This window comes from Anomaloglossus baeobatrachus, chromosome 9 (genome assembly GCF_048569485.1).
Source record: "Anomaloglossus baeobatrachus isolate aAnoBae1 chromosome 9, aAnoBae1.hap1, whole genome shotgun sequence".
NCBI classification, from domain to species: Eukaryota; Metazoa; Chordata; class Amphibia; order Anura; family Aromobatidae; genus Anomaloglossus; species Anomaloglossus baeobatrachus.
The window spans coordinates 92412254-92433247 of record NC_134361.1 but is presented as its reverse complement, the minus strand read 5'-3'; the positions used below and the strand labels follow the sequence as shown (position 1 = coordinate 92433247).

Below are 20994 nucleotides of genomic sequence, written 5' to 3'. Positions count from 1 at the left end.
TGATCTATTTCAAGTGTTTATTTCTGTTAATGTTGAGGATTATGGCTTACAGCCAATGAAAACCCAAAAGTCATTATCTCTGAAAATTAGAATCTTTACCACAGAACACTTTCTATGGCTTCCTAAGCGTTTAAAATGGTCCCTTAGTCTGGTTCAGTAGGCTACACAATCATGGGGAAGACTGCTGACTTCACAGATGTCCAGAAGGCAGTCACTGACACACTCCACAAGGGGATGGTAAGCCACAAAAGGTCACTGCTAAAGAAGCTGGCTGTTCACAGAGTGCTGTATCCAAGCATATTAATGGATAGTTGAGTGGAAGGAAAAAGTGTGGTAGAAAAAGGTGCACAAGCAGCGTGAATAATCATAACCTTGATAGGATTGATAAGAAAAGGCTATTCAAAAATTTGGGGGAGATTCACAAGGTGTGGACTGCTGCTGGAGTCAGTGCTACAAGAGCCACCACACACAGACGTATCCAGGACATGGGCTACAATTGTCACATTCCTTGTGTCAAGCCACTCATCACCAATAGACAACGCCAAAAGCGTCTTACTTGGGCCAAGGATAAAAAGAACTAGACTGTTGCTCAGTGGTCCAAGGTGTTGTTTTCAGCTGAAAGTAAATTTTGCATTTCATTTGGAATCGCGGTCCCAGAGTCTGGAGGAAGAGTGGAGAGGCCACAATCCAAGCTGCTTGAGGTCTAGTGTGAAGGTTCCACAATCAGTGATGGTTTGGGGAGCCATGTCATCTACTGCTGTAGGTCCACTGTGTTTTATCAAGACCAAAGTCAGCGCAACCATCTATCAGAAAATTTTAGAGCACTTCATGCTTCCCTCTGCCAGCAAGCTTTTTGGAGATGGAAATTTTATTTTCCAGCAGGACTTGGCACCTGTCCACACTGCCAAAAGTACCAATACCTGGTTTAATAACCACAGTATCACTGTGCTTGATTGGCCAGCAAACTCTCCTGACCTAAACCCCATAGAGTATCTATGGGGTATTGTCAAGAGGAAGATGAGAGACACCAGACCTAACAATCCACACGAGCTGAAGGCAGCTATCAAAGCAACTTGGGCTTCCATAACACCTCCGCAGTGCCACAGGCTGATCGCCTCCATGCCACGCCGCATTGGTGCAGTAATTGATGCAAAAGGAGCCCCGACCAAGTATTGAGGCATTTACTGTACAGACTTTTCAGTAGGCGCCAACATTTCTGAGTTTAACATCATTTTTTTCACTTGGTCTTATATAATATTCTAATTTTCTGATATAATGACTGTTGGGTTTTCATTGGCTGTAAGCCATAATCATCAACATTAACAGAAAGAGATCCCTCTGTGTGTAATGACTATATAATATATGTGTTTCCCTTTTGTATTGAATTACTGAAATAAATTAATGTTTTGATGATATTCTATCTTATTGAGGTGCACATGTACTATATACTGTACCTACAGATTACCTCTATGTTTACAGGTAAATGGTGTTTTTGGAGTTAAAGGGTTCCCTTTAAGTTGGCTAGATGTTTGTCTTACTTCCACTATGATATCTTGGGGCTAGCAACTACCTGCCAATACAAACCCTTTAAAGAAACCATAGTAATTTGGAAAATCACCATTCCATGGGTATGTAGCACAAGTTGCTTCAGGAAACTACCACATTTTGTTTTCTGAAACGTCTTTTTTGGTGGCTTCTCAAGTGGTTTGTAGATGTTTTTGATCGCTTTTTAAGACTTTTTGGGGTCATCTCTTGAGTGGCCTATGTAGCATTTATTGTGGTTATTTCTATGCATTTTTTAAAAATCTATTAAGCAATAAGTAAAACACAAACTTTTTTTCTGGACATTTTTTCCTTTTTTGCCACCCATTGAATGTTATTGTAAAACATGGAGCTTCTACCAAGCAGGAAAACGCCTGAAGAATGGTCTACTCTCGTCTTTTAATAAAAAAATTGCTTAAAAATACAGCAAATCATTTTTATAGAAATTAATATGAAGATTTTTTTTTTTCAGGCCCTTTTCAAAGTGGACCTGCTCCAAACCAACTTTAAAAAAAAAACCTGTGACCTTACCCTAATGCTGCATTTGCACGCAAAACAGCAATTTATTTTTAAATTGCAGAATAATCAAGGCCAGATTGAAGAAATGCTGTGAATTTTAAAATCTGCAGAAATGTTTCCACTAGATGCCATCTGCTACGATGCAACAAGTCAATGTTAAGGCAAACGCTGCACGCAACAAATGTGGATTTCTCGTCTGATTCCACAGCAGTAACTAATGACTAATCCATGTTTATTACTGTATAAGCCATCAGGAGGAATTAAGCCAAGCAAACTAAGAACTAATTAGACACAAATAAATAAATGGGTTTATCAACAACAGTTTGGTCCAGAAATCAACAGGAAATTTATTTTTACAATGTCCCAAGTAGTGTAGAGCAAGTATTTAACTATTCGTACTCGCTATGCTTTTAGCGAGTACTGTCCTCTACTCGCATATTTGTGCCGCACCCGCGTCAGCAGCCGGGCTGCTTGGATCCGGTTCCTCGGAGGCTCGAGGGGTCTCCGGACCTGGGGATCAGGGTCGTGCGGCCACTCAAATAAAAGTGGGAGTAGTTCCATGGGGCTGTTTGGTTAAAGTTTGTGATGCCACCCGTGGTGCGTGGCAAGATGGAGTACCACCGCTGTGATTGGGAGTACCAGATGGCGATGGTGTAGGCAGCTAAGTATTTAACCCCTCCATGGGTAGGAAGAATGCCCTGGGACTCGGTGATGGTGACGGGGAGGTGCTGTTGGGACAGTAAGGGTCACTTGCGTACTCACTCAGTCCAATAACGGTGACACCGACAACTGTAGTAAACCAAAGTTCTGGACACCGCTGCCACTGAGAGGGAGCACGCCTGGTTCCCATGCTCATTGGTGTTGCCTGTTAGTCTGTGACCTTTGCCTTGGCACCTTGCCTTCTAGTTAGTCCCTTTAGTGTAAAACTAATCGGGTCCCGCCCCCTAGTATGGCTAATTGGATGAGCTTGCTCTCAGGGTTCACGCTTGGAATTTTCTGGACCATATGTGTGGAAAGTCCTATCCCCCTCGTTGCGCTAGTACCCCGATTTTGGAGCGGGTGGAGAACGGATCTTGAGGATCTTGAAGGCTCCTTCCTCATCGGGTAAATTGTCAGGACGCCTGAAGCTCCTTCCTGACCTAGGGTCCACGTATCCCGTTGTGTCCTGGTCCCAGCCCGGCGATGGCACAAGGGCGCCGACTGTCCTCCTCGAGAGTCCGTGCCCCTTGTCACGATCCCCTGCGACCGGGGTCCAGCTCCTACCAGGCCCAGACCAACGTCTGCCACCTAGTAGTCTCAAGGAGCCCAGCTCCTGCCTTCTCCTCTCGAGAGTCACCACTCAACTGCACTGTGACCTCTCCTCTTGAGAGTCACCGCTTAACTAACTGTCTCCTGACACTCCTGACTCCCCTTAACCAACCCTCCAAGTGGGCGACCCTATTCCACTCAGGTCGGCCACTGGTGTGTCTGGTTGTTGTGGTGCAGAGTGTTCCTAGGATTTTGATTAGCTTGTTCTTGGCAACACCAATGGTTAGGGACCCTTAACCAAGGAGGAGGTGGATATTGCACAGAAGGACAGATTGCACAATACCCTGTGACGACCTGATAGGCCAGGGCGTCACATATTCGTAACGAGTAGTGGGCGCAATGTAAGTCAATGGGAAATACTCGCTAAGTAGCGAGTAACCCGAAAGCCGTAATATTCGCTACTCACACACGAAAAGTACGGCTTTCAGGTTACTCGCTACTTAGTGACTATTTCCCATTGACTTACATTGCGCGCTACTCGTTACGAAAATATGTGAGTAGCGGACAGTACTCGCTAACATCATAGCGAGTACGAATAGTTAATTGCTCGCTCAACAGTAGTCCCAAGTAAAAATACAAACAGCGGTTATGTAGAAATCAGCTTTATGAAAATGAAATGTTTGGACATCTCCTCGGCTTCCCTCTTCTAACGTAAACTGAGTTGACATTACCTGATTTTACATTGTTAAACGACTTCCAATTAAAAGTATTTACCGTTCCAGCGGTCATTTATTATCCTGTATATACCGCAGAGCACTCTTCAGACGCGCCTGGAATGATCTGTAATGGATGGTTCACTGCGTATAGGCTGCCATTGTACAATACAATTCTGGCAGAATATCACACTTCTATTTCAACAGCACCAAAAGTAAATGGGATTCTCCGGGATTAACATATTGATGACTTCTCTGTACGATAGGCCAGAGGAATGAGAGATATCATTCGTGCAACCTGGCCCAAAAACCAAGGGGACCCACTTCCACCTCCAAAGCAAGAGGAATTGTGCATTACGAGGAGCTCTTGACCAGCAAAGGGCCCATATATTCTTCTTCCACAGGGACCCTTTTTTGTCTGTGTCCACCAGTGCGATAGGCCATTAATAACACATTGATGGGATTGTGACACTTGGTGACCCCCACATCAGCTGCTGCCATTTTCAATAATTCAGGTAAAGGAGAAATATGATGCAGTATATGGAATCAGTTACTATACAGTGCCCGGAGCTGGTCTTTTTCGGGCTCTCTACTTGGTTCACAACTGGCCATCGCTAGAGCAGATATCAGCTCACCAATGTGTGTGATGTCCATTGTCCTGGTATTTCTGACCTATTTCATGGACAGGTGATTAACAAGTTAGTCCTGGACAACCCCTTTAAGTTTCAGTGCTGTGGTCTTGGGCTCCAATGCCACCAAGGACAACATCTGCCAGGAGTTTGTATGTTCTCCACGTGTTTGCTTGGGTTTCCTCCGGGTTCTCCGGTTTCCTCCCACACTCCAAAGACATACTGATAGGGAATATAGATTGTGACCCCCAATAGGGACAGTGATGATCATGTCTGTAAAGTGCTCTGGATTTAATAGCGCTATATAAGTGAGTAAATATTATTATTATATATTTCATACTATATACCGTTTTCATGCCTGTAGAGCTTCCATACTACAGGAATACCATACATTTTTCCTACCAGTCTATGCTATTTTCTAATGGAGGCAGAACAGACAGTCTTTGGAAAGCCATCATAATAATGGATGGAGTCCTATGGATTTGGTTACCAAGCATACAGCAAAATAAAATGTGAACAGTTCTGCAACCATCTAATATACAAAGCTGAATGTGTGTGTGTATGTGTGTACGTGTGTGTGTGTGTGTGTGTGTGTGTGTGTATGTATGTCTGGGATTGGCATCCGCACCGTCGCAGCTACAGCCACAAAAGTATCAAAAAAGGAGAAAAAGGAGATAAGGCACGGGTAATATGCAAAATATAAGTTTTTTATTAAGACAATACAACATGGTATAAAAACACATACAAAAAGGATTGGGTCAGGGGGGCGTGGGTAAGGACTGTCAATCCTTATGTGAATTGTGGGGTAAGAGAAATGCCATACAGAACCAGGCTAAGAAGGTGTTGTGTATATTAAAGTAGTAATGAAAACAACACCAAAAGGTTCACTTCTTGCCTCCAGAGCCAGCCCTCCTCACCACCAGGTAATACAGCGGCTCCTTTATATACAGGTACAGGGTGCTCACTACTTTAATGCACATTCTCTGCCCTGTGGCTTTATTTTCATTAACCCTAGCACTGCCTCATAGCCACTGGAGAGACTGGTGTTTTTGTATTCACCTTGCTACCTGTTTTTACTATGTTCTTTGGGGGACACATGTTTAATTACATGCCTGTATAGGCACATATGCATTTTCCCATGCACAAGGTCTTCTCATGTGCGCCCCCATAGATTGAGCCGCTGTACCTGTTAATACAACCTTTTGGTGTTGTTTTCATTGAGCACAGGTGCATGTGGGGGTCCATTGACCTATACATGCACGTTGCTACTTTAATATACACAACACCTTCTTAGCCTGGTTCTGTATGGCATTTCTCTTACCCCACAATTCACATAAGGATTGACAGTCCTTACCCACGCCCCCCTGACCCAATCCTTTTTGTATGTGTTTTTATACCATGTTGTATTGTCTTAATAAAAAACTTATATTTTGCATATTACCCGTGCCTTATCTCCTTTTTCTCCTTTTTTGATATGTCTACCGGAGTCGGCACCACTCCCGAGGGATACCATTTTGCTATCCACTCGGAGCATTAACCATGGCCAAATTTATGTTTATAAGCCACAAAAGTATGCACACTCACACTTCTGGACCCCGAGAGCGTCATAGGCTATGTTTCGAGGGGAAATTTTAACCCCGCTCTTTACAGTTATTCGACAAAAAACCTGCCTCCATTAAAGCGAATGGAGCTGGGAGCCACAGTACAGCCAGAACTTCAGAAGAATGCACAGCCACGCCCTTATATGGAATGTTGCCATGTCACAATGCAGCCCAGCCAGGGAAAGAGACAGACACAGACAGGGTAAGAAACAGACATAGACAGGGTAAGAAACAGACACAAAGAGACAGACACAGACAAAGAGACAGACTGACAGGGAAAGAGTGAGACAGGTTAAGAGACAGACACAGACAGGTAAAGAGACAGACACAGGGAAACAGACAGACAGCGAAAGAGAGAAAGAGACAGACAGGGAAAGAGACAGAGATAGATAGACAGACAGGGAAAGAGATTGAGACAGACGGAGAAAGAGACAGAGACAGTCAGAGACAGACAGGGAAAGAGACAGACAGACAAAGATATAGAGACAGAGAGATATATACAGAGGGGGAGACAGACAGAGAATGGGAGAAAAACAGAGAGACAGTTACTATCCCGGGCGTTAATATATTCTATTTATACATTCTATCCCGGGAATGTTAATACATTCTATTTTTATAACAGCAGTTATTAACCCGGGCGAAGCCGGGTAGTACAGCTAGTTTTTAATAAAGGTATTTAGAAAGAAACTTGCCAAACATCACCAAAAAGTCACACTTTTGGCATGTATCTGCTTCATAGAAGTCTATGGATACTGTGCAGTATACATCAAAATACTGCACGGAATAATATATTGTGAATTGAGACTTATTTGCACTATTTTTGCCATTTTCATAATTAAGAAATACTTTCCTATAGGTCATTGATCACTTAAAACCATCACACAGTGAAAACCATGACATAAACTGCTCAATATCTCTTTGTTTTCGGAGTGAAGCCGTTTGGTTTTAGCGCAGGCTGGCCGGAGAAGATAACAGCTGTGTCCTCTCTGGATATCAGATCTCCTTTCAGCCTGACATTTAGCAGACACAGAAGCAAATTCATCTGTACCTGGCAAATCTCACAGCAGCATACACACAGCGGCAGGGAAACAGTGTCCTGCCCTAGGGGTCCACCACACAGACTTATCAACCATGATTCATCCTTCGCGATTTATTGAAGTCACTTTTCTTATGAAATATTCTCCGACGTTTTTTATGCCAGATTCTTCAAAATGGTGCACACCGGCGGCGTATCTACAATAGGTGCAGGGAGGGATTGTAAACACACCTGGGCTGTAAAGTCTAGGGGGCTCAAAAGTGGGCTGTAGAAAAATACTAATGCTATTAAGGAATTGCAATAATTGGGGGCCCCCTTGGAGCTTTTGCATTTGGGCTTATGAGCTTCAAGTTACGCCACTGTTGGATGCGGTTTATGAATTTGGCGCAAAATCAAAAATAATCTTTCATTTTGTCTTTAACAAGTTTTACTGAATTTTCAGAGCCAAAAGTCACAAAGCCTTTGAAAAGTGTCCGAATGCGCCAAATTGAAATCACCCCTGAAACCTTACTCCAGGGTAAGGCAGGGACTGGGGTGACATGCGCCAAAAAAAAGAATGACAACATTTGATACAAGTCACATTTCATGAATCGGACTACAACGTTTAGATAAGTGGAGTTGTCAAAGAAGAATTAAAAAAGGACTGAAAAAATAGGAAGATAAGTTAAAAAGTGTTGCAAAACGTATAGAGAATAAGACACAGATACTGAATCTATTAAACAGGAGCAAATTACTTTAGAAAAGTGGAAAAACCACAATGATAAATCTGGGGTCATAGAATACTAGCAGTTAGTGATGAGCGGGCACTACCATGCTCGGGTGCTCGGTACTTGTGACCAATAACGGTCAGACGCTTGGATGGGTTCGACTAGAATACTGAGTAAACTAGAAGACAATGGGAAACTCGAGTATTTTTCCAGAAGATCTTTCATTAGTGTTGCTACATGAGTCAAGCCCGTCCAAGCTTCCAACTACTTGTTACGAGTACTGAGTATCTGAGCATGGTAGAACTCTCTCATCACTACTAGCAGTTTAGCAGTTTTGTAAATTCTCACTATACATCCACTTTCCTTTTCCGTCCTATAGTAATATTGTACATGATATAATACTCATGCTGGTTAGCGTCTAACACTGCAACCGATATAGAGCAGCCAGAATAGTCTTCTTTGTAGATATGAACAAAGGATAGCATATTTCATATACTGTGTAGTTCAGCGGTTATATTGTGAATACAAGTGGGCAAGCGATTCTTATTACTGTCTTTCCCCAAAAATAAGACCTTGTGTTATATTCTCTTTTGCCCCGGAAAAAGTGCTAATGCGGGCGTCACACGAGACGAGCTCTTGTGCGATGCATCGTCAGGGTCACGGTTTTCGTGACGCACATCTGGCATCGTTTGCGACGTCGTTTCGTGTGACACCTCCGAGTGACGCTGAATCGGTCACAAATCGTGAGTCGTGTACACGTCTCTTATTTTTAAAAAATTGTTTATTTTTCATGGCGCCGGTTGTTCATCGTACCCGGGGTAGCACACATCGCACTGTGTGACACCCCGGGAACGATGAACACAGCTTACCTGCGTCCCACGGCACCCGCCGGCTATGCGGAAGGAAGGAGGTGGGCGGGATGTTTACGTCCCGCTCATCTCCGCCCCTCCGCTTCTATTGGCCGGCGGCTGTGTGACGTCACTGTGATGCCGAACGTCCCTCCCCCTTCAGGAAGAGGATGTTCGCCACCCACAGCGAGGTCGCTCAGCAGGTAAGTACGTGTGATGGCGGTTTAATGACTTTGTGCGACGTGAGCAGCGATTTGCCCGTGACGCACAAACGACGGGGGCGGGTACAATCGCTCGTGCGATCGCACGATAGATCGTACCGTGTGACGCCCGCATAAGGCTTATTTTCAGGGTAGGGCTTATTTTCGAGGAAACGCGGCTGGGGAAAGTTTGCATTGCACCCAGGTCCTCCTGCGATCTTTGACGGGAGCTCCCAGCAGGTATGCTGCATTGCGTCTATCCCTGCTTCTGGCTGACATACACACAATTATGCATGCACATGCACAGATACACACTCGCACACACACACATCAGATCGCACACACAATCACACAGACACTCACCACATCCAGCGATTGCTTCCAGCCGGCAGAGAATCCTGGTACGCAGTGCAGTAGAGCACAAGGACCTGCGGGTAGAACATATCAATGCGTTCCACCCGCAGGTCCTTGCGCTGCACTGCACTGCATCCCAGGTCCTTTTGCCAGCCAGAAGCAATCAATATCTCTGGATGTGGTGAGTGTGTGTGCATTCTAAAGTGTTCGTGCAATCTAATGTGTGTGTGTGCGATCAGATGTGTGTGCGATCTGATGTGTGTGTGTGCGTGTGTGTGCGCGATCTGGTCTGTGTGTGCGATCTGATGTGTGTGCTCGTGCGATCCGATGTGTGTGTGCGATCTAATAGGTGTCTGTGTGCGCGCAATCTGGTGTGTGTGCTAGTGCGATCCGATGTGTGTGCGAACTGATGTATGTGGGTGGGGGATCTGATGTGTGCGTGCGATCTGATGTGTTTGGGTGTGTGATCTGATGTGTGTGAGTGTGTGATCTGATGTGTGTGGGTGTGTGATCTCATGTGTGTGGGTGTGTGATCTGATGAGTATGGGAGTGTGATCTGATGTGTATGAGTGTGCGATCTGATGTGTGTGGGTGTGTGATTTGATGAGTATGGGTGTGCGATCTGATGTGTGTGGGTGTGCGCTCCACTGCAGATCCTCCCGATCAGCATCTCGTGAGTATGATCGTGGGGTCTTTTCTATTTTCTCTTTTGGGGGTGTCTGCTTTCTATAGTGAAGTGTCCTGCAATATTCTTTAACTTTTTTAGCTGAATGGACACTTCATTATTGAACTGCGACTAGTGCTTATTTTCGGGATAGGGCTATTTAAGCCTTACACTGAAAATGCTGAAAACTCCTGCTAGGCTTTATTTTCGGGGAAACACGGTAATATGATCTCCTAGTGTTCAAATTGTCTCACTAATAGTAAAACACTTTTTGGGAGAAAATTTGTGTGAACTGAAATAAATATACCTTGACTTCAGTAAGAAATAGAGATGAGCAGACCCATGAAAGTTTGGTTCAACCGGCCTTTAGATAAAGTTCAGTTTGGGACCTGGACTTGACCTGAACCGCAATGGAAGTCCCTCATGGAGCTGATCTCACACTGGGATGAGCACAGTGATGCTTGCATGAGGGGTTTGCATAAATAAAGCACCTGAAATTGGAATCCGAGCTCCAATTTTCTTGTAAAGTCTGTGTTTGGTACCAACACCGAACCTCGGGTTCGCTCATATCTAGTTAGAAACACTAAATTATCACTATAAAATATTGTTTTCTGGAAACATAACGAAGGCTGGCCAAACACATTAGATGGCTGTTGGCTGAAGGATGATTCAGCTGATCATTTGGTCTCAGCCACCTCCATACAGAAAAGCACTTGTTTGGTCAAGCCTTGGGTTGTTCTCTATGTTAAAGCTACCAACTAACACACTGGCAAGCAGCGTATCTCCAGAAGAACGATATGATGGGCAGTCCAAAATCGGCCCTGTGTGACCGACCTCTCTGCCGACCATCAGTCAACCCCATATATATTAGGCCATTGAGCGAACACGTTGATATCAGCAGGTTCAAATGACATTAGTCTAATGTATATTGGGCCCTGAGCGAGACATGCGACGGTGTTTAGATCAGCACTCTTTTCTTTGTAAGTAGAAAATGGCCGGACCACAATGTACGGACGAGCTGCTGGTCTCCTGAGCCAAAATAAAAAGCCTTATAGGCGTTTATGGTGCTTCTGGTTTTGGGTCAGGAGACGGCTAGTGCATACACTACAAACTATAACCATGAAATGTGGATGTGTCAAATTGCCTCAAAGTCTAATTACTCATTCATACGTCGATTTTTCACAGACGTGTTACATTAGTGCTTTTCACAGATAGAACATATATAGTCTATGGGGCTGTTCACATCTTTTTTTTTTTTTTTTGCAGACAATGGGCCTGCAAAAAAATCATGGAGACACGTCCATTTTTGATCCAAATAATGTTTCGAATTCTTCCATGCAAGTCTAATTTTTTTCTCTTTTCATAAAAGAAAATTGTATCGCCCAGGGAATGGGGTACTCGGTCCCGGGCAGTAAATACAATTGGGGATTTCACTGTGGTGGCCGTTGCCCAGTCCCGTGCCCTGGGTGGTTTTTATAGAGGGATTATTTACATGGGAGATAAGAGTTAATGTTCATGTGACGCTACCTGCGGGTTGCGGTTAATAGGATATAACTGCCGCTGGCTAGTGGAATTATCCCTGGGCTGATGGTGATGGAGGCTATGGTGGTAGGCCAGGAGATGTGCGAGATGGGAGCTTTGCACTTTATAATGAAGTAGACTACACCGGGGTTGTAATGAACAGTCTCTACTCAATTTAACCTGTGGACGGCTGGTTCAGGTCCCTGTATTTCCATATTTACTAAGTTGCTCTGTCCCCAGCACTCTCAGTGTAGTTATTATTATTATTTATTATTATAGCGCCATTTATTCCATGGCGCTTTACAAGTGAGAGAGGGTATACGTACAACAATCATTAACAGTACAAGACAGACTGGTATAGGAGGAGAGAGGACCCTGCCCGCGAGGGCTCACAGTCTACAGGGAATGGGTGATGGTACAATAGGTGAGGACAGAGCTGGTTGCGCAGTGGTCTACTAGACTGAGGGCTATTGTAGGTTGTAGGCTTGTTGGAAGAGGTGGGTCTTGAGGTTCCTCTTGAAGCTTTCCACGGTAGGTGAGAGTCTGATGTGCTGAGGTAGAGCGTTCCAGAGTATGGGGGATGTACGGGAGAAATCTTGTACGCGATTGTGGGAAGAGGAGATAAGAGAGGAGCAGAGAAGGAGATCTTGTGAGGATCTGAGGTTGCGTGCAGGTAGGTACCGGGAGACTAGGTCACAGATGTAGGGAGGAGACCGGTTGTGCATGGCTTTGTATGTCATGGTTAATGTTTTGAACTGGAGTCGTTGGGCGATGGGAAGCCAGTGAAGGGATTGGCAGAGTGGCGAGGCTGGGGAGTAGCGAGGGGAGAGGTGGATTAAGCGGGCCGCAGAGTTTAGGATAGATTGGAGTGCAAGAGTGGGGTGCAAGAGTGTTGGAAGGGAGGCCAGAGAGCAGGAGGTTGCAGTAGTCGAGGCGGGAAATGATGAGGGCATGCACTAATGTTTTTGCAGATTCTTGGTTAAGGAAAGCACGGATCCGGGAGATATTTTTGAGTTGTAATCGGCATGAGTTGAAGAGGGCTTGGATGTGTGGCTTGAAGGATAGAGCAGAGTCGAGGGTTACTCCAAGGCAACGAGCTTGTGAGACTGGGGTGAGTGAGCAACCATCAAGTTTGATGGAAAGGCTTGTTGGAGGAGATGAGTGAGGAGGAGGAAAGACAATGAACTCTGTTTTGTCCATGTTAAGTTTTAGGAATCGTGCAGAGAAGAAGGATGAAATAGCAGACAGACATTGTGGAATTGTGGTTAGTAGAGAGGTCATGTCAGGTCCAGAGAGGTAGATCTGTGTGTCATCAGCATAGAGATGATACTGGAAGCCGTGGGACTCTATGAGCTGTCCCAGGCCAAAGGTGTAGATGGAGAACAGCAGGGGTCCAAGAACTGAGCCTTGGGGGACACTGACAGATAGGGGGCGAGATGAGGAAGTGGTGTGAGAATGGGAGACGCTGAAAGTTCGGTCGGTTAGGTATGAGGAGATCCAAGATAGGGCCAAGTCTGTGATGCCCAGAGATGAGAGAATCTGTAGTAGAAGGGAATGGTCTACTGTGTCGAAGGCAGAGGACAGGTCCAGTAGGAGGAGGATAGAGTAGTGTCGCTTGGCTTTGGCGGTTAGTAGATCTTTGACGGGACTTTGGTTAGGGCAGTTTCAGTAGAGTGATGAGGTCGGAAGCCAGATTGTAGCCGGTCAAAGAGGGAGCAGGAGGAGAGGTATGAGGACAGTTCAAGATGGACATGCTGTTCCAGTAGTTTTGAGGCGAAGGGGAGAAGGGATATGGGACGATAGTTTGACACAGAGGATGGGTCAAGGGAGAGATTTTTGAGGATGGGTGTAATAGAGGCATGTTTAAAGCATGAGGGGAATACACCAGTTGTTAGTGATAGGTTGAAGAGATGGGTTAGGGCTGGGATGAGGACTGCGGTGATGTTGGGGATGAGGTGCGATGGGAGCGGGTCCAGTGCACAGGTGGTTAGATGTGATCTTGAGAGTAGAGTGGTGAGATTGTTTTCTGTCATGGTGGAGAAGCTGGATTTGGAGGAAGAGGGATGAGTAGCTATGATGAGGGGCTGTGGTGATTGTGGGCCAAAGCTTGCTCTGATGTTGTCAATCTTCCACTTGAAGAAAGAGGCAAAGTCTTCAGCTGAGAGGAGAGGAGAGGGAGGTGGTGCCGGAGGATGGAGGAGAGAATTGAAAGTGTTGAATAGCTGTTTAGGGTTGTGAGAGAGAGAAGATATGAGGGATGAGAAGTAGGTTTGTTTTGCAGCAGTGAGTGTGGACTTGAAAGTGGTGAGGGACTCTTTATATGCAATGCAGTGCTCAGTGGAATGAGACCTCTTCCATCTGCGCTCAGCAATTCTGGAAGCCCGTCTTAGTTCTTTAGTCTGCCTTGTGTGCCAGGGTTGCCTGTTGATTGTTGAGACCCCGGAGCTTGAAACTTTGGGGGTCCCCCGGCTGTGCACAGTGGTTTGTCCATTCGGCTGGCAGTGTTGACCCTGTGGGGAGGTATGTGTCCGAACACCGATCCTCGCTTTACTGCTGATGCCCCCGGATCTGTAGGTCAGTGAAGCCCGTGAATTACCCTCACTGTGCAGGATTTGCCAGGCCGTGTGAAACTGTCGCCTGACCTAGGGCTCTGTGCCCTGTGCGTGCCCAGGTTCCAGTGGTGCTCCCTCGAACCGTCCCTGGGGTCTTGACTCCGGCCCAGAGGTCCTTAGGTGCCCCAATGCTGGCAACCTGACTCCAGTGCCCTTGGGCCACCATTACACAAACCCAGCTAGTGGCACATCTGCTCTCCTCACTACATTCTCACAGACTGCCCCCAATCCACTAGTGATGTGTCGGACGCGAATGATCCGACACAAAGATCCGGCTCCCTGCTGTGAACGACAGGAGCCGGATCACCAGGGTGAGCCACTGAAATCACTAAACGGCTCTTTTCGCCGTCAAAACCCCGCCCACCCGCGGCTAAACTCCGCCTACTCAGCAATCGAATTGGCCGCTTGTAAGTGGGCGGGGTTTAGCCACGGGTGGGCGGGGCTTTGACGGCGTTACTATAATCTTAAATATGTGTTCACCTGGGGTGAACACATATTTAATAAGGAGCCGAGAACGAGCTGAAAGATCCGGCTCTTTTTGGTGAACGGAGCCATGGGAACCAGCTCACCAAAAAGAGCCAGACTGCCCATCACTGCAATCCACACCCACCAGGCTGTCTAGTTTCCTGGTCAGGCTCTGCCCACTGGGTGGCCCTCCCCTTATTTGACTAGCAGTGCCCCCGAGTGTGGTGTGGGAACTAGGAATTTAGGTGTGTGTTGGTGTTACTGGCACTGGTGTTCCAGGTCCCAGAGGATAGGCCCTGCATCCTTGTGTGAATGCAGTACCCAGTAGTGCCCTGAGTGGCTCAGGGGCGCTACAAAATCACTAGTTAAAATTGACACAGAAAATGCTGTCCAAACTATTTTGGGGTTTTTGTGTGAAATTATGTCCAATTTGCCTTTATTTTTCAGGGGTTTTATTGTGTTGTTCCAATACACACAAAGAAAATAAACGAGTATAACACAACAGGTGTAATTACAATAAATTTCTGGAAGAAATACTTCATTTTTTGGAACAATTTCAAGGGTGCCAATATATTTGTCCATGACAGTAGCTGTGTCCTAGTTGTTTGTATTCATATATAAGAATGTAAATATTAAAGGTAAACCGTCAGCGGGTTTTTGCTATGTAATGTGAGTGCAGCACGATGTAGGGAATGAAATGAGTTAGGGTAGTGGATAACTTCTTTGACATATCTATGTATCAAAGTATTCATTGTGTCTCAGAGTATACACCACATAAAGGCCATTGACAGCTAGATAAAAATTAGAAGTCAAAGGTAAATAACATGATATGAGAGATCCAGCAGAGGACAATCAGTTGTTTACTAGGTTTATAATTTTTTATTAATATTATGGCTTCTGTGTGCCAAGATTGAAGAAGACTTTACAAGCAGGTAAAGAGTAGAGTTGAGCGGACTGCCAATAATCCGGGTCCGGCGCATTAGCGGTGGGTTGACAAAGAAGTATGGATCCGATCCGGAACCCGGGGGGGAAAGAGAGAGAGAGAGAGGGGAGGGGAGAGAGAGAGAGAGAGAGAGGGGAGAGAGAGAGAGAAAAAAAATAAAAAATTGCCGAATCCGGATCGTGCACCCGGAATCCCGCATCCGAGTCGGACTCGGATCTGCCGCTCAAACCGCGCGGAACCGGATTTTGCCGGTCCGGGTCCGCTCAACACTAGTGAAGAGCTCATGTACATACACTTCAATGGGGTTTGTCAATCTTGAGTATATATATGAAACTGTACATTTTTTCTGAATATTCTCCCACTGACATCTGACAATGGCATTGATGATGTACTTATTCACCAGTACTCGGTCTGTGTATTTGGACCATTGGTTACATCAGCTGTCTGCAATAGACACAGTTTATAACAATGGCTGTCACCCTGCCCCTTGTCTCACTATATAGATCCCAAGCCCAAAAGAGAAGAGCACCTGCCAAACCCCCTCTCTATATTTACTCATCCAGTGAGGTCAGATATCCAAGAATGGACATGGCAGCAGAGCCTCTCCAGTAGTATTTTTAGCTCAGTCCTTATCCACTAGTTGAAGGTTTCTTTTAATCGCTCCCAGTTACAGTCTTACACTTTCTTGGGTAATTGTTGGATCCTTCTTGGTAAAAGAGGCAGAAGGAAATGTAAGGTTGGCGTTTGGGCATCAGGATGGGATATCAGTCAGGACAATTGTATTAAGTCATAAAGGTAAGAGACAATTATCCTCATGGTGGTCATCTTCAGGGTTTTGCCACATCTTTGTTTGAGAAGCCTGTGAGTATTTTGAATTTGTTTATTTGGAGATAACATCTTACAGAAATGTAACCATCATTAAATTACAGGATCAGTACTGTATAGAGTGGCGCTGGCTAACAAAATCCAGTATATTTATACATTTCTAATATTTTTATAAAAAAAAATGTTTAAAGATTAGTATTTTAATTGAATAAACTAGTCCCCAAAGGAAGGGATGACATGGATTATGTGAGATTAAAGAGCAGCCTGGGAATGAATTGTGGCTGTGCAAATGTAACTGGATTATGAATATTATTCATTATTATACTGATGCTACATTATAAACAGGTTATTTATTAATGGGTAATTCATGTTATTGCCAGTAAAGATTGTTACATTTTACATTCAGCATATAACATATCGTACTGTCCTAAAGTTCTTCTTTCCTTACCCTTTGTAACTAACTAAAAGTAAAACCTTAACATTTTTCCCTATGAGCTGTTATTTTAGATGTTATGAACTTTGATATTTTTGATGATTTTTTTTCATTGTAACAAGTGTGAGGATAATTGTGTTATCAGGATGATAAATCAGAATTCCCTTACAATAGACAATCAATAGACAATTGACAATAGACAATCAAAATCCTCACTTATTACATAATATCAGACGGCTTTATACCTGTCCGTGGAAGATTGTTCCAATATTCCGGAAAAGAAAACACAGGGGGATCACAATAAAATAAGGCTCACATTATTGGGTTGTGAGACGTCCCAACCACTGTGTCACATGTAGAAGAGTACGGCTGCAGCAGCCCCATAGAGAGATCGTGCCAATGTTCCGGAAGAAAAGGGGTTAAAGGGAACCTGTCACCGTTTTTTTGCCCTATAAGCTGCGGCCACCACCAGTGGGCTCTTATATACAGCATTCTAACATGTTGTATATAAGAGCCCAGGCCGCTGTGTAGAACATAAAAAACACTTTATAATACTCACCTAGAAGGTTGCTCCGGTGCACAACAGTCGGATGGGTGGCGCCGTTCTCCGGGACCGGTGGCTCCCCTTCCGGCCATCTTGGTTATTCTGAAGCTGGCATACATGACTCGTCTATGTCATACACACGCGCCGGCATTGTGGTCCGCAGCTTATAGGGCAAAAAACTGGTGACAGGTTCTCTTTACGTTGCCGCAAGAAATCCAGTTAGATGATTTAAAAAATGCATTGTTTATTCAGGCAATGCGTTTCAGAGATCAAGTCTCCATTGATTTTTCTGTCCTGATGAAGGAGACTTGATTTTTGAAACGCGTTGAAAGAATAAACAATGCATATGTAAATCAACTAACTGGATTCCTTACAGCAGCACGGCATTAACCCCTTCTCTTCTAGAACATTGGCACGATCTTTCTGTGGGGCTCCGGCAGCCGTTCTCTTCTACATGGGACACAGTGGTTGTGACTTCTCACAACCCAATAATGTGAGCCTTATTTCATTGTGATCCCCCTGGGTTTACCAGGTAAGACCCTATTGCACTATTTCTTCTCCAGCCCCTTGATTATTTACTATGTGGAAGATTGGCGACATAGTTATATAAACACTTTAATAAATCTAATTAAAAATCAGCACACAATCTTGTTTCCCTTTTGTTGCTTGTCCTTTTCAGCTGACAGTCATCTCACATATATGATCAGCTCTCTAAAAAACCCATGAACCCAATTGCTAACAGAGATTAACTGCATAGCCGGGCTTGATAAAACAGTCCTTTAATGGTCTAAAATGAGATTGGCTTAGAAATATGGATGAGAACATTTACCTGGTGATTCACCTACATATTAAATCACTAATTCAGGCTACAATGGAAATGTTACCAACCAGTTTGTATCTCTGTTATCAGCAAAGTTCCAATCCATTGTGAAGTCATTCGTCAAGTCTTAATGGTAACTTGTCACATTTAATGTTGAGTCCGGTCTGTGGACAGGGTGGTGTGCAGACGAATCTGAGCATAATGATATGTGGATTTTTTGGAAAAGATTCAGTATAACTTGTGTTTTAGTCATTGAAATCCTTTGTGTTTGTATGTGGGAGTCCAGTGATTGACAGCTATGTCTGCATGCACAGTCATAAAGAAACGCCTGTCAATCACTGAGTAAGATCGCCCACTGGACTCTTATGTATACAAACACTAAGGATATTATTAGTAATATTTAATATTATAGTGCCATTTATTCCATGGCGCTTTACATGTGAAAAAAGGTATACAGAATAGGGATGAGTACAATAATCATAAACAATGCAAGGCACAAGAGTAGAGAGGTCCCTGCCCGCGAGGGCTCACAGTCTACAAGGGATGTGTGAGGATACAGTAGGTGAGGGTTGAGATGGTTGTGCGGCGCTATAGCAAACTGAGGGTTACTGCAGGTTGTAGGCTTGTTGGGTCTTGAGGTTTCTTTTTGAAGTTTTTCAAGGTAGGCAAGAATCTGATATATTGTGGCAAAGAGTTACAGAGTATGGGGGATGCACGGGAGAAATCTTGGATGCGATTGTGGGAAAAGGAGATACGAGGGGAGAAAAGAAGGAGATCTTCTGAGAATTGGAGGTTGTGTGAAGGTAAGTACCAGGAGACTAGGTCACAGATGAATGGAGGAGACAGGTTGTGGATGGCTTTGTAGGTCATGGTTATGGTTTTGAACTGGAGTTGTAGAACAGTGGGAAACCAGTGAAGAGACTGGCAGAGAGGAGAGGTTGGGCAGAAGCAAGGGGACAGGTGGATTAGTTGGGCAGCATAGCATAGAATAGATTGTAGGGGTGTGAGAGTGTTAGAAGGGAGGCCACAGAGCAGGGTGTTGCAATAGTCCAGGCGGGAGATAATAAGGGCATGAACTAAGGTTTTTCCAGCTTCTTGATTCAGGAATGTAGAAATCCGGGAAATATTTTTGAGTTTGATTCGGCATGGGATGAAGAGGACTTAGATATGTGGCTTGAAGGAGAGAGCAGAGTCGAGAGTTACACCCAGGCAGCGAGGACATGGGATTGGGGAGAGTGAGCAGCCATCGACTTTGATGGATAGGCTTGCTGGGGAAGGGGGGGGGTTGAGAGGAGGAGGCAAGATAATGAATTCTGTTTTGTCCATGTTAAGTTTTAGAAATCGAGCCGAGAAAAGAGATGAAATAGCGGCCAGACATTGTGGGCTTCTGGATAGTAAGGAGGTGATGTCAGGTCCAGAGATCTAGATCTGTCTGTCATCGGCATAGAGATGATGCTGAAAGTTGTGGGCCTCTGAGTTGTCCAAGGCTGAAGATATAGATGGAGAACTGTAGGGGTCCAAGACCTGAACCTTGGGGGACACCAACAGATAGGGAGCGAAATGAGGAACTGGCATGAGATTGGGAGACGCTAAAAGGTAGGTCGGTTAGGTATGAGGAGATCCAAGATAGGGCCAAGTCTGTGATGCCCAGAGATGAAAGAATCTGTAGTAGAAGGGAGTGGGTCCACTGTATCGAAGGCAGAGGACAGGTCCAGGAGGAGGAGGACAGAGTAGTGTTGCTTGGCTTTTGCGGTTAGTAAGTCATTGGAGACTTTAGTTAGGGCAGAGTATCACTGAATAAAATGTAAGGGTTACTGAAACTGAAAAAAATAAAAATAAAATAAATAAATAAATAAATAGTTTAGAAATCTGATCATCTCCTCCTTCTCTATATCATCCTGTCTGCAAGTCAGATAACATTTTCAGCATGCCAGGTTCCCTTGAAATTATTGAATGGTTTCTAGGATAAAATGCCCTGTTACACTGTCTTTCAAGTAGAGAAATTAAGACAGGTTATAACTAGAGAGGAGCAGACCCATGGATGTTCATATTCACTGGGTTTGCTCAGATTTTAATTAAAAGTTTGGTTCGGTCCTTGAACCTGACCCTGGATCCTGAACCTCATAGAAATCAATGAGGACACAAACGTCTGGGCTGTAAAATGGCTGTAAAATGGTCGTAGTAAGGGCTAGGGTGCTGCAAAAGGAAGCAAAACAGGGGTAAGAACAGGACAATTGTCCTGCAAAAAATGTTTATAGAGAAATGACTTAAATGTGTTCTGTCACTATAGAAATGATGGTTAAATTGGACGTAAATGAGCAAGAAATATTTTAAGAGTGCCTCCACAGATACTGATTTCAGAGTTCCCCCACAGATCAGAAATTTTAGCTCCAGTAACGTATACTACAGCTGCTTCAATTAAAAAGCTCGTAGTAGGATTGGGATTGAGCTGGTGGTGTGCCGCGAGGTTTGGAAGAGTTCCCCCACAGAGCAACAATTATAGGAGTTACCCTACAGAGCCTGTTTTCAGAGTTCACCCACACAGCCACAATTGTATGAGTGCCGCTACAGAGCCTGTTTTCAATGTTTCCCCACAGAGCCCAAATTTAAGCTCCAGAAGCATACACTACAGCTGCTGCAGTTAAAAAGCTCACAGTTGGATTTGGCATTGAGCTCTCAGTCTGCTGCAAAACGTGCTACTGCCTGTCCCACACACTTTAACTTGGGGTGCCTCCTCGATGCTGTTGACCTGAGTGTCCTGGGGGCCTGA

General features: G+C 44.6%; 1 protein-coding gene across 2 annotated transcripts in view; it reads left to right on the top strand.

The window, feature by feature from the left end:
* Positions 1–20994, top strand: part of LOC142251260 (ankyrin repeat and SOCS box protein 12-like) — a 141295-nt gene that overhangs the window by 91169 nt on the left and 29132 nt on the right. The window contains exon 1 of one of the 2 annotated variants that reach the window (XM_075323890.1): positions 16258–16397. The exons of the other annotated variant lie outside the window; for it this stretch is intronic. The gene's annotated coding sequence lies outside the window, so the exon portion shown is untranslated. Of the gene's footprint in view, positions 1–16257; positions 16398–20994 lie in introns of those variants that run through there. 2 annotated transcript variants of the gene reach the window in all.